Source organism: Vicia villosa, unplaced genomic scaffold (genome assembly GCF_029867415.1).
Source record: "Vicia villosa cultivar HV-30 ecotype Madison, WI unplaced genomic scaffold, Vvil1.0 ctg.004176F_1_1, whole genome shotgun sequence".
In the NCBI taxonomy this organism is placed as follows: domain Eukaryota; kingdom Viridiplantae; phylum Streptophyta; class Magnoliopsida; order Fabales; family Fabaceae; genus Vicia; species Vicia villosa.
In genome coordinates this window covers 109,061-124,235 of record NW_026706386.1, presented here as the reverse complement: position 1 = coordinate 124,235, position 15,175 = coordinate 109,061, and the positions used below count along the sequence as shown (strand labels likewise).

The window sequence follows — 15,175 nt, the reverse complement described above, 5'->3', positions numbered from 1 at the left end:
AACGAGAACGTCCCCAAGGTACAATCTGATACTAACTCACGCGATCACGATCACTTAGGGTCTCCATAAGTATAGTATTGGATCTTGATCCATTTCACCATCGGCTGTCTAGTTATTCCTCTACTATCGAGCGTGACGTATGGATCCTCATCCCACATACCTTATGAGAGTCTGGATCTGTGTCTCACGAGTGCCAAATCAGAATTCTACCTTGAGCTTCAGATCACCTTTGTCCCACACATGTCAGAAAAAGATGGCTCACGCATCTTTGTGCACGATAGCGATACTGTGGCATTATACCCGTCTGGTAGTGCCAACATGGTGGTCTAACTCGGAGGCCATGTATCAGGTAAACTACCTCAGTGGCGTATAATGACCCCCACGAGTATCCTATGGTCACAACCGACAAGTGGCTGAACAGGCTTCCAATAGGCTCATCGTTCCTCAAGTCCTTCGAATCTCACTCCTCAGGATGCTAAAACCTGAGAGTGCTACACACCAAGGTTTACTTACTCGGAAAGCCAACACGGCAAGAACGAAGATTTGAAGTTCAACCTCGGATCACCATGCAGTGCACGTACCCACTCGTCCCACGCATGCATGAGATTCCAAGGATAATTCAGTCCAGATAGGAATACTATGGTTCCTAACAACCAACTCAACTGCGATCATCCTACTGACGTTTCAGATAGATCTTAGTTCTTACTCGCCTGAACGCCCAACGCCAAGCGTAGTTCTATGGCTTCACTCGGGGTCAGACGAACAACAACTAACAAGAACTTAGGTTACTGCATTTCACGCTTCTACATCATTTCATATTCCATCTAGCGTAGTTCTAGAACTTAAATATAAAATGATAAGAACAGAAATACATATCCTCTTCTATCGACCGAATATTCAAACCTTACCCAATCGTAAGTTACCACACTCATACACTCTACTAACCTTCACTAGGAAACTACTCTCGCTTATGGTACTTCAAGTTGGACCAGGATCTAATACTTCATCCATCCAATTACTGTCCGTACCAGCGCAATTAGAAAGGTCTAACTCTTCTGTCCGCATTTCCAGAGGCCATTCTGTCCTATCAGCTCATCAGTCGCACTTAACACCGGCAGCATCATCATTACTGAATCCTACTAATTCACAGCTCAACACTTTCGGAGAATCTTACTTTACAAGGCTCCTACTCAATATTATTTGGATTTCCCTTGCTATTACCAAGACTTAGAGAAAGCTTCACTTCGTTCAGTCAAAATCCTGGGGGTTCTAGCTATCTCCATTCCACACCTTGACAGTTTGGGTATCACTACTTCGTGTCGAATGCTCTCCTTAATCTTGATGACTCCAATATCATCCACTTAAAACATCCAACAACTTAGGTTCACAACCTTGCAGGTTTTACGAGTCCTCGTGGCGGCTCTGCCGTAATTCTACTGTCTCACACTCAGTCGATGAGTTGATCAAGTTCAACAACTGAATGAGATTTCAGTAAAATCAGGCTAGCAACGCACACTTGAGAGGAGGAAAAGGAATTGCTAGTGATGTCTCATGGCTCGGCCGAGAATCGACCAGCTCTGATACCAACTGTAACACCCCATACATAACTGACTAGTATATTATGCATGAAACGTTAAAATTGATATTGAGTACATACAAAAGCTAAGGATACAAGATGATCCATTTAGAATACAACATGAAATAATAATAATAATAATTACAAAACATGTGTCTTCAATGGATCTTGCACAGCGGAAAGTCAAAACCAACGAGGTCTCCGAGCCATCACCACTTCCAAGTCTTCAGTCCAAACCTGCTACTGACCAAACACTACTAAACTGCACCTGAAAAAATATAAGTTGATTGGGGTGAGATTACTAAATCTCAGTGAGTCCTCCTATCCTATGGGTCCACTCGGTTCTACAGGGTACATGCATCAACAACCGAATCCACCATTGATTCGAGGTTATCCTCACATCCGGTACAAGTACGGAGAAAACAAGTGACTCGTCCACCATTGGACTTGCCTAAAACAAATACACATTGTATAGCAAACAAGTATGCAAACCCGCATCCACATACGGGGAATCCAGAAGTGTAAACAACCCCGGCTAGGATTATGGAATAAATGCATCCTCGATGAGTAACCTCCTGCCTATTTGTCAAGGGACTTGTACAAGCACACTGCAGGATGGTTAAACGAGTCCACACAAGCCTAAATGGCCGTGCGATGATCTGGCCTAATTGGCGTCATTGTCCCGTTAACCTCCTTCACGCTAGTGAGTTACGCCGAGTACAAACCGCCACCTTGACGCCTGAGCCCATCGGGCGAAAGCCTAGTGTTAGTCTACGTGACTTCACTAGAGGTGAGTTACCTCATTATTCATTAGCCTACTTGGCCGCATAACCCCACCATACCGAGCACGCAAGTGTGTTAACGACAAGTGAGTAAAACCCCGTACGGAAACTCACAAGCACACTGCAACGGTAGCTCAGATGCACACCATATCGAACAATACACATGAACGGGTTATTCCATTAGACTACACGGTCCGGGAGGGCTCATAAACTACACGGTCAGAGCAGCGTCCCAATCTAGCCTGCCGGCCACTTCGATTCAAGCATACAGAAATATGACATAAAGTCAAGGTCACAAACAAAGCAATCAATCCAATCATTTAACTAAAACGATGGAGTCCATAGGTTTTCATGTATAAAACATAATGGCATAATGCTTTCAAATATGGGTATCACAATTATAATAAGCAATAAACAAACTATGCCATGCTTAACATAAGAATTATTAATCAATGATAGACATCAGTTCTCATACTAATTCATTGATTCACTAAGTGGGGTTCCACTATTGTTAAATCAAACATTCTGGTTTGGGGACCTATTTCATTAGATAGTACATGTCGCTAGCTTTCCAACGATATAAAGTTTGCGCGAAACGGACTTACGACGCAAAAGTTATGAATTTCCGAAGTTTTGGAAAATCTGCCCAACAGCAATGTAACGGGTTACATGAATCATGTAACCAGTTACATCACTGTAAAACTGCGTTTTTCACCCTTTTTCACACATGTAACCGGTTACGTCAACCATGTAACCGGTTACATGACTGACAGTCCCAAAAATCTGCATTTTATCAGTCCCTAACCAAAACCAATCCCAATCCCAATACCTATAACATTCCAAATACGAGTATCATCATATTTTAGCAATCTATAGCATGCAAATGATCATAAGAACACATATTTGATCAATTAAATCACATACTACCAGCAATTATCACATAAACATGTTTTATCATCATAGATTCATGGATCATTCTCACAATTCCCTAACCCCAATTCTAACCCTTGCATGCTAATTCCCCAAGTCACTATCTAAGGACTCACCTTGCATCAATGGAGCTTTGGATGATGAACATGCTGCAATTGAGCTCCTCACTTGACCAAAACTCCAACTCCAAATTCATCAAACCCGTATCCACTCTTTATCACACAATCAGCATGCATGTCCCAACTTCAAACTCGTTTTTCTCCTTCAAAACAGAAGCTATAAATGCGAACCATAGGTGCAAATCGAAGAGAAATTCGTTAGCTTTCCAATGGGACCAGAATCGTTACGATCGGAGTTACGAGTTGAGAGATATACCTGATTTAGTGAAGGCTGTTCTTAGGGTGCGAAAATGCAAAGGATGAACATGATTTTCTTCTTTCTTTCCATGCTCCTAAGCTCTCTCATTCTTCAAAATTCTGATTTGTAACAACTAACCAACCAAACATGCCCTTAAGCCCATGCAATAGAGTTAAATGTCCATAATGCCCTCCAACTAAGTGGTAATTACCAATATGCCACTTAGTTGGATTCTAACTAATCCACTATAATAATACACATTTCTTCTTAGTATCTCTTAATTATGCTTAGATTAATGTGGGATATTACAATTAACGATTGAGATTTCGTGTATGAATTTTAGGCTTACACTTGGTGTCAATGGATCCTCCCTCACACACACACACACACACACACACACACACACACACACACACACACACACACACACACACACACACACACACACACACACACACACACACACACACACACACACACACACACACACACACACACACACACACACACACACACACACACACACACACACACACACACACACACACACACACACACACACATATATATATATATATATATATATATATATAATGCAATTTTAAATAAAGAACAAGATGATGACACAATTTCTTGTTTGTTAAACATTAGATAAAATGCATACCATTTTGGATTAGACATAAATAATGTATAGTTTTTAAATTTCTTAGGATATTGCGTGTCTAGGTTTTCAATTCTTAGAGTAGTTTATCATTTATCCAATTGGTAGCGATATAATACGTAATGTTAGGTTTTGTTAGAATTGCGGCTTAATCGAGATTTAGTGGTGCTTAAATTTTGAGAAAATGTTGAGTTAGAACTCAGTGATATTGATTTGTTGTTTAAGCTCACCTAATGAAATATACAGGTGAATCCATTGATTACCTTTTGTGTTTCATCACAAAACCATCTTTGGAATTTATGAATTGATTAAGTGTTAACGTGATCAAAGTTCAAACAAAAATATTATCTTCATATATTCGCTTTAAACCTTCCGTGCGCATTTTTTGAAAACCTCTGACAATTGAATTTAGAGAGTGATCAGACTTTTATAATTTTCTAAAAGGGTCTATTCACCCCTCTAGACCGTTTCATTACTCCATATTCACTCAACACTTTCCTCATCTCTTTCTGCCATAACATCTCTATTTTCATATAATAAGTACAAATGAGCCTTATGAAAATAGAATATAAATTTATTGTTATTTTAAAAAAATTATGAAATATATTTTTTTCAATCAATTTCAAATCGAAGATATTTTGATTTGAAAAAAATTTAATCTCTATATTAACCCAATTTAAAATTATATTTTTAGTCTGTTTAAAAAAATTTGGATGTTTTAGTCTCTCAAATATTTTTCTTTATCTTAAAAACCTTCGATATTTTTGTAACAATGGAAAAAACTTACAAAACAAATCACAAGAAAAAAAAATTGTGGCAAAAAAAAATGAAAAACAAAACTTCTTAAAAAATAACATAACCTAGGCTGAATTTTAAAATATATATAGGAACTAATAATTTATTCAATCCTATAATTATATATGTTACAGGGTACGCACACATTTTTTCTCTCCAAAACGATTTGTTTTTTGACCTGATAGATAGTCTAGAAGGGAAGTTACAATTCATAACTAATCTAGAAGGAAAATTACAATCCAAAATTATATTCCAATGGATAAGATCGACATCTCCGACATTCAAAACAATTATAAATACTCTACCACATTATTAACCCCTTCCTCGCAAAACACATATCCCTAATAGTGGTGCACAAAGAATCTGCATCCTCACCTTTTCCATGAAACTCGAATCGTCCAAACTCCAAAAATGATACCTTAGAAAATAATCCTAGTAAATTTTCTACACACTCAAATAAACCTTTTACCATGGTGTGAGAAATTATAATAGGGTTATTTTCTGAGGAATCATTTTTGGAGTTTGGGGGGTGGAGTTTGAGGGAAAAGATGAGGATGAAAATTCATAATGTACCATTATTAGGGATATGTGTTTTACCAGGAAGAGAATAACAATGTGGTAGGGTATTTGTAGTTGTTTTTCATGTGGGTGATGTGGGTATTACCCATTGGAACTTCAAGTTGGATTGTTATTATTTCCCTTTTAGGTAAACTATGGATTGTAACTTCCTTTCTAGATTATCTATTATGTAAAATAACTATTCCTTTTGTAGAGAAACATACTTCCATACTCTCTAAGATATATAATTATTGATTTAATAAGTTATTATTTCTTATGAACATTTTGAAATTCTCTCTCTCTTATGTATTTTCTTAGAAGTTTTGTTTTTAAAATTTTTTTGCCATCAATTTTATTTCTTGCGAGTGGTTACGTAAGTCTTTTACATTAGTATAAAAAATGGGAAAAACTTGTAAGATAGAGAACTCGGACTAAAACATCCCATTTCTTTTTTTATAAATAAAAGACTAAAAAGTAATCTAAAATATTTATTTGACCAAAACAATATTCATTCTTATATTTTATGTCATAGTTAAATGAGAGAAAAATATATATATTATAGAGATTATAGATATTTTAAATCAAAGTCTTTGTTTAAAAAATTAATTACTCTTTTTCAATATTATATTGGTTAGCTAAATAGATTTCATAATTGTTTTTAAATAAAATAAAATAAAGATTTTCTTTCCATATTCATTGTATGGACATGTTATATGAATATAGAGATGTAATGGTAGAAAGAGGTGCGGGTAATTGTAAATTGGATATGAAAAATGAGTTTGAGTAAGTATTAGTATCTAATATTAATACATTTCTCCCAATTAAAACAAAAAAAATATTAGGTTAATAGCTAACATCCAAGGTATAAATTTTTTTATATAAGCATCCAACCAAATCACAACCTTATGAGATTTTTAGAGACATTTACGAAATTATTCTATAAAAACCACATTTTCATGTGATATGACTGAATGCAAGTGTCAGAGAATATATACATTCTGAGTGGATGTTTACCAAATCTCAATCGTTAAAATAATTGATCACACATTTATATTAAATGAAATAAAAAATTAATAAATATATGGCCTATTATTTCTCCTAAAAATAGGCTATTTATAAGACCATGTAGTTGATGCTATTAACGATTGAGATTTTGTGTATGTATTTTAGGCTTACACTTGGTGTCAATGGATCCTCCCTCACACACACACACACACAGATATATATATATATATATATATATATATATATATATATATATATATATATATATATATATATATATATATATATATATATATATATATATATATATAATGCAATTTTAAATAAAGAACAAGATGATCACACAATTTCTTGTTTGTTAAACATTAGATAAAATGCATACCATTTCGGATTTGACATAAATAATGTATAGTTATTAAATTTCTTAGGATATTGCGTGTCTTGGTTTTCAATTCTTAGTGTAGTTTATCGTTTATCCAATTGGTAGCGATATAATACGTAAGGTTAGGTTTTGTTAGAATTGCGGCTTAATCGAGCTTTAGTGGTGCTTAAATTTTGAGAAAATGTTGAGTTAGAACTCAGTGATATTGATTCGTTGTTTAAGCTCACCTAATGAAATATACAGGTGAATCCATTGATTACCTTTTGTGTTTCATCACAAAACCATCTTGGGAATTTATGAATTGATTAAGTGTTAACGTGATCAAAGTTCAAACAAAAATATTATCTTCATATATTCACTTTAAACCTTTCGTGCGCATTTTTTGAAAACCTCTGACAATTGAATTTAGAGAGTGATCAGACTTTTATAATTTTCTAAAAGGGTCTATTCACCCCTCTAGACCGTTTCATTACTCCATATTCACTCAACACTTTCCTCATCTCTTTCTGCCATAACATCTCTATTTTCATATAATAAGTACAAATGAGCCTTATGAAAATAGAATATAAATTTATTGTTATTTTAAAAAAATTATGAAATATATTTTTTTCAATCAATTTCAAATCGAAGATGTTTTTATTTGAAAAAAATTTAATCTCTATATTAACCCAATTTAAAATTATATTTTTAGTCTCTTTAAAAAAATTTGGATGTTTTAGTCTCTCAAATATTTTTCTTTATCTTAAAAACCTTCGATATTTTTATTACAATGGAAAATACTTACAAAACAAATCACAAGAAAAAAAAAATTGTGGCAAAAAAAAATGAAAAACAAAACTTCTTAAAAAAATAACATAACCTAGGCTGAATTTTTTAAAATATATATAGGAACTAATAATTTATTCAATCCTATAATTATATATCTTACAGGGTACGCACACATTTTTTCTCTCCAAAACGATTTGTTTTTTGACCTGATAGATAGTCTAGAAGGGAAGTTACAATTCATAACTAATCTAGAAGGAAAATTACAATCCAACATTATATTCCAATGGATAAGACCGACATCTCCGACATTCAAAACAATTATAAATACTCTACCACATTATTAACCCCTTCCTCGCAAAACACATATCCCTAATAGTGGTGCACAAAGAATCTACATCCTCACCTTTTCCATGAAACTTGAATCGTCCAAACTCCAAAAATGATACCTTAGAAAATAACCCTAGTAAATTTTCTACACACTCAAATAAACCTTTTACCATGGTGTGAGAGACCATGAAATCTCTGTTTCCTTCCACCATGGAAAAAAGGTTATTTGAGTGTTAAGAAATTATACTAGGGTTATTTTCTGAGGAATCATTTTCGGAGTTTAGGGGGTGGAGTTTGAAGGAAAAGATGAGGATGAAAATTCATAATGTACCATTATTAGGGATATGTGTTTTACCAGGAAGAGAATAACAATGTGGTAGGGTATTTGTAGTTGTTTTTCATGTGGGTGATGTGGGTATTACCCATTGGAAGTTCAAGTTGGATTGTTATTATTTCCCTTTTAGGTAAATTATGGATTGTAACTTCCTTTCTAAATTATCTATTATGTAAAATAACTATTCCTTTTGTAGAGAAACATACTTTCATACTCTCTAAGATATATAATTAATGATTTAATAAGTTATTATTCCTTATGAACATTTTGAAATTCTTTCTCTCTTATGTAATTTCTGAGAAGTTTTGTTTTTAAATTTTTTTTGCCATCAATTTTATTTCTTGCGAGTGGTTACGTAAGTCTTTTACATTACTATAAAAAATGGGAAAAACTTGTAAGATAGAGAACTCGGACTAAAACATCCCATTTCTTTTTTTATAAATAAAAGACTAAAAAGTAATCTAAAATATTTATTTGACCAAAACAATATTCATTCTTATATTTTATGTCATAATTAAATGAGGAGAGAAAAAGAGATATATTATAGAGATTATAGATATTTTAAATCAAAGTCTTTGTTTAAAAACTTAATTACTCTTTTTCAATATTATATTGGTTAGCTAAATAGATTTCATAATTGTTTTTAAATAAAATAAAATTAAGATTTTCTTTCCATATTCATTGTATGGACATGTTATATGAATATAGAGATGTAATGGTATAAAGAGGTGCGGGTAATTGTAAATTGGATATGAAAAATGAGTTTGAGTAAGTATTAGTATCTAATATTAATACATTTCTCCCAATTAAAACAAAAATAAATATTAGGTTAATAGCTAACATCAAAGGTATAAGTTTTTTTATATAAGCATTCAACCAAATCATAACCTTATGGGATTTTTAGAGACATTTACGAAATTATTCTATAAAAACCACATTTTCATGTGATATCTGAATGCAAGTGTCAGAGAATATATACATTCTGAGTGGATGTTCATCAAATCTCAATCATTAAAATAATTGATCACACATTTATATTAAATGAAATAAAAAATTAATAATTACATGGCCTATTATTTCTCCTAAAAAATAGGCTATTTATAAGACCATGTAGTTGATGCTATTAACGATTGAGATTTTGTGTATGTATTTTAGGCTTACACTTGGTGTCAATGGATCCTCCCTCACACACACACACACACACACACATATAAATATATATATATATTTATATATATATATATATATATATATATTATATATAATTCAATTTTAAATAAAGAACAAGATGATCACACAATTTCTTGTTTGTTAAACATTAGATAAAATGCATACCATTTCGGATTTGACATAAATAATGTATAGTTATTAAATTTCTTAGGATATTGCGTGTCTTGGTTTTCAATTCTTAGTGTAGTTTATCGTTTATCCAATTGGTAGCGATATAATACGTAAGGTTAGGTTTTGTTAGAATTGCGGCTTAATCGAGCTTTAGTGGTGCTTAAATTTTGAGAAAATGTTGAGTTAGAACTCAGTGATATTGATTCGTTGTTTAAGCTCACCTCATGAGATATACAGGTGAATCCATTGATTACCTTTTGTGTTTCATCACAAAACCATCTTTGGAATTTATGAATTGATTAAGTGTTAACGTGATCAAAGTTCAAACAAAAATATTATCTTCATATATTCGCTTTAAACCTTCCGTGCGCATTTTTTGAAATCCTCTAACAATTGAATTTAGAGAGTGATCAGACTTTCATAATTTTCTAAAAGGGTCTATTCACCCCTCTAGACCGTTTCATTACTCCATATTCACTCAACACTTTCCTCATCTCTTTCTGCCATAACAATCTCTATTTTCATATAATAAGTACAAATGAGCCTTATGAAAATAGAATATAAATTTATTGTTATTTTAAAAAAATTATGAAATATATTTTTTTCAATCAATTTCAAATCGAAGATGTTTTGATTTGAAAAAAATTTAATCTCTATATTAACCCAATTTAAAATTATATTTTTAGTCTCTTTAAAAAAATTTGGATGTTTTAGTCTCTCAAATATTTTTCTTTATCTTAAAAACCTTCGATATTTTTATTACAATGGAAAATACTTACAAAACAAATCACAAGAAAAAAAAATTGTGGCAAAAAAAAATGAAAAACAAAACTTCTTAAAAAAATAACATAACCTAGGCTGAATTTTTTAAAATATATATAGGAACTAATAATTTATTCAATCCTATAATTATATATCTTACAGGGTACGCACACATTTTTTCTCTCCAAAACGATTTGTTTTTTGACCTGATAGATAGTCTAGAAGGGAAGTTACAATTCATAACTAATCTAGAAGGAAAATTACAATCCAACATTATATTCCAATGGATAAGACCGACATCTCCGACATTCAAAATAATTATAAATACTCTACCACATTATTAACCCCTTCCTCGCAAAACACATATCCCTAATAGTGGTGCACAAAGAATCTGCATCCTCACCTTTTCCATGAAACTCGAATCGTCCAAACTCCAAAAATGATACCTTAGAAAATAACCCTAGTAAATTTTCTACACACTCAAATAAACCTTTTACCATGGTGTGAGAGACCATGAAATCTCTGTTTCCTTCCACCATGGAAAAGAGGTTATTTGAGTGTTAAGAAATTATACTAGGGTTATTTTCTGAGGAATCATTTTCGGAGTTTAGGGGGTGGAGTTTGAAGGAAAAGATGAGGATGAAAATTCATAATGTACCATTATTAGGGATATGTGTTTTACCAGGAAGAGAATAACAATGTGGTAGGGTATTTGTAGTTGTTTTTCATGTGGGTGATGTGGGTATTACCCATTGGAACTTCAAGTTGGATTGTTATTATTTCCCTTTTAGGTAAATTATGGATTGTAACTTCCTTTCTAGATTATCTATTATGTAAAATAACTATTCCTTTTGTAGAGAAACATACTTTCATACTCTCTAAGATATATAATTAATGATTTAATAAGTTATTATTCCTTATGAACATTTTGAAATTCTTTCTCTCTTATGTAATTTCTTAGAAGTTTTGTTTTTAAATTTTTTTTGCCATCAATTTTATTTCTTGCGAGTGGTTACGTAAGTCTTTTACATTAGTATAAAAAATGGGAAAAACTTGTAAGATAGAGAACTCGGACTAAAACATCCCATTTCTTTTTTTATAAATAAAAGACTAAAAAGTAATCTAAAATATTTATTTGACCAAAACAATATTCATTCTTATATTTTATGTCATAATTAAATGAGGAGAGAAAAAGAGATATATCATAGAGATTATAGATATTTTAAATCAAAGTCTTTGTTTAAAAACTTAATTACTCTTTTTCAATATTATATTGGTTAGCTAAATAGATTTCATAATTGTTTTTAAATAAAATAAAATTAAGATTTTCTTTCCATATTCATTGTATGGACATGTTATATGAATATAGAGATGTAATGGTAGAAAGAGGTGCGGGTAATTGTAAATTGGATATGAAAAATGAGTTTGAGTAAGTATTAGTATCTAATATTAATACATTTCTCCCAATTAAAACAAAAATAAATATTAGGTTAATAGCTAACATCAAAGGTATAAGTTTTTTTATATAAGCATTCAACCAAATCATAACCTTATGGGATTTTTAGAGACATTTACGAAATTATTCTATAAAAACCACATTTTCATGTGATATCTGAATGCAAGTGTCAGAGAATATATACATTCTGAGTGGATGTTCACCAAATCTCAGTCATTAAAATAATTGATCACACATTTATATTAAATGAAATAAAAAATTAATAATTACATGGCCTATTATTTCTCCTAAAAAATAGGCTATTTATAAGACCATGTAGTTGATGCTATTAACGATCGAGATTTTGTGTATGTATTTTAGGCTTACACTTGGTGTCAATGGATCCTCCCTCACACGCACACACACACACACACACACACACACATATATATATATATATATATATATATATATATATATATATATATATATATATATATATATATATATATATTATATATATATATATATATATATATATATATTATATATAATTCAATTTTAAATAAAGAACAAGATGATCACACAATTTCTTGTTTGTTAAACATTAGATAAAATGCATACCATTTCGGATTTGACATAAATAATGTATAGTTATTAAATTTCTTAGGATATTGCGTGTCTTGGTTTTCAATTCTTAGTGTAGTTTATCGTTTATCCAATTGGTAGCGATATAATACGTAAGGTTAGGTTTTGTTAGAATTGCGGCTTAATCGAGCTTTAGTGGTGCTTAAATTTTGAGAAAATGTTGAGTTAGAACTCAGTGATATTGATTCGTTGTTTAATCTCACCTCATGAGATATACAGGTGAATCCATTGATTACCTTTTGTGTTTCATCACAAAACCATCTTTGGAATTTATGAATTGATTAAGTGTTAACATGATCAAAGTTCAAACAAAAATATTATCTTCATATATTCGCTTTAAACCTTCCGTGCGCATTTTTTGAAATCCTCTAACAATTGAATTTAGAGAGTGATCAGACTTTCATAATTTTCTAAAAGGGTCTATTCACCCCTCTAGACCGTTTCATTACTCCATATTCACTCAACACTTTCCTCATCTCTTTTTGCCATAACATCTCTATTTTCATATAATAAGTACAAATGAGCCTTATGAAAATAGAATATAAATTTATTGTTATTTTAAAAAAATTATGAAATATATTTTTTTCAATCAATTTCAAATCGAAGATGTTTTGATTTGAAAAAAATTTAATCTCTATATTAACCCAATTTAAAATTATATTTTTAGTCTCTTTAAAAAAATTTGGATGTTTTAGTCTCTCAAATATTTTTCTTTATCTTAAAAACCTTCGATATTTTTATTACAATGGAAAATACTTACAAAACAAATCACAAGAAAAAAAAATTGTGGCAAAAAAAAATGAAAAACAAAACTTCTTAAAAAAATAACATAACCTAGGCTGAATTTTTTAAAATATATATAGGAACTAATAATTTATTCAATCCTATAATTATATATCTTACAGGGTACGCACACATTTTTTCTCTCCAAAACGATTTGTTTTTTGACCTGATAGATAGTCTAGAAGGGAAGTTACAATTCATAACTAATCTAGAAGGAAAATTACAATCCAACATTATATTCCAATGGATAAGACCGACATCTCCGACATTCAAAATAATTATAAATACTCTACCACATTATTAACCCCTTCCTCGCAAAACACATATCCCTAATAGTGGTGCACAAAGAATCTGCATCCTCACCTTTTCCATGAAACTCGAATCGTCCAAACTCCAAAAATGATACCTTAGAAAATAACCCTAGTAAATTTTCTACACACTCAAATAAACCTTTTACCATGGTGTGAGAGACCATGAAATCTCTGTTTCCTTCCACCATGGAAAAGAGGTTATTTGAGTGTTAAGAAATTATACTAGGGTTATTTTCTGAGGAATCATTTTCGGAGTTTAGGGGGTGGAGTTTGAAGGAAAAGATGAGGATGAAAATTCATAATGTACCATTATTAGGGATATGTGTTTTACCAGGAAGAGAATAACAATGTGGTAGGGTATTTGTAGTTGTTTTTCATGTGGGTGATGTGGGTATTACCCATTGGAACTTCAAGTTGGATTGTTATTATTTCCCTTTTAGGTAAATTATGGATTGTAACTTCCTTTCTAGATTATCTATTATGTAAAATAACTATTCCTTTTGTAGAGAAACATACTTTCATACTCTCTAAGATATATAATTAATGATTTAATAAGTTATTATTCCTTATGAACATTTTGAAATTCTTTCTCTCTTATGTAATTTCTTAGAAGTTTTGTTTTTAAATTTTTTTTGCCATCAATTTTATTTCTTGCGAGTGGTTACGTAAGTCTTTTACATTAGTATAAAAAATGGGAAAAACTTGTAAGATAGAGAACTCGGACTAAAACATCCCATTTCTTTTTTTATAAATAAAAGACTAAAAAGTAATCTAAAATATTTATTTGACCAAAACAATATTCATTCTTATATTTTATGTCATAATTAAATGAGGAGAGAAAAAGAGATATATTATAGAGATTATAGATATTTTAAATCAAAGTCTTTGTTTAAAAACTTAATTACTCTTTTTCAATATTATATTGGTTAGCTAAATAGATTTCATAATTGTTTTTAAATAAAATAAAATTAAGATTTTCTTTCCATATTCATTGTATGGACATGTTATATGAATATAGAGATGTAATGGTAGAAAGAGGTGCGGGTAATTGTAAATTGGATATGAAAAATGAGTTTGAGTAAGTATTAGTATCTAATATTAATACATTTCTCCCAATTAAAACAAAAATAAATATTAGGTTAATAGCTAACATCAAAGGTATAAGTTTTTTTATATAAGCATCCAACCAAATCATAACCTTATGAGATTTTTAGAGACATTTACGAAATTATTCTATAAAAACCACATTTTCATGTGATATCTGAATGCAAGTGTCAGAGAATATATACATTCTGAGTGGATGTTCACCAAATCTCAATCATTAAAATAATTGATCACACATTTATATTAAATGAAATAAAAAATTAATAATTATATGGCCTATTATTTCTCCTAAAAAATAGGCTATTTATAAGACCAT

At 30.9% G+C, this 15,175-nt stretch overlaps 1 long non-coding RNA gene across 1 annotated transcript; it reads right to left on the bottom strand.

The window, feature by feature from the left end:
* Positions 1 to 1,087: 1,087 nt before the first annotated feature.
* LOC131641863 (uncharacterized) lies at positions 1,088 to 3,724 on the bottom strand. Its single transcript, XR_009295659.1, has 3 exons — positions 3,664 to 3,724; positions 3,405 to 3,564; positions 1,088 to 1,844 (listed from the first exon to the last, which is right to left on the bottom strand). It is a non-coding gene; the product is annotated as an uncharacterized LOC131641863 (long non-coding RNA).
* Between the last annotated feature and the right edge of the window lie 11,451 nt (positions 3,725 to 15,175).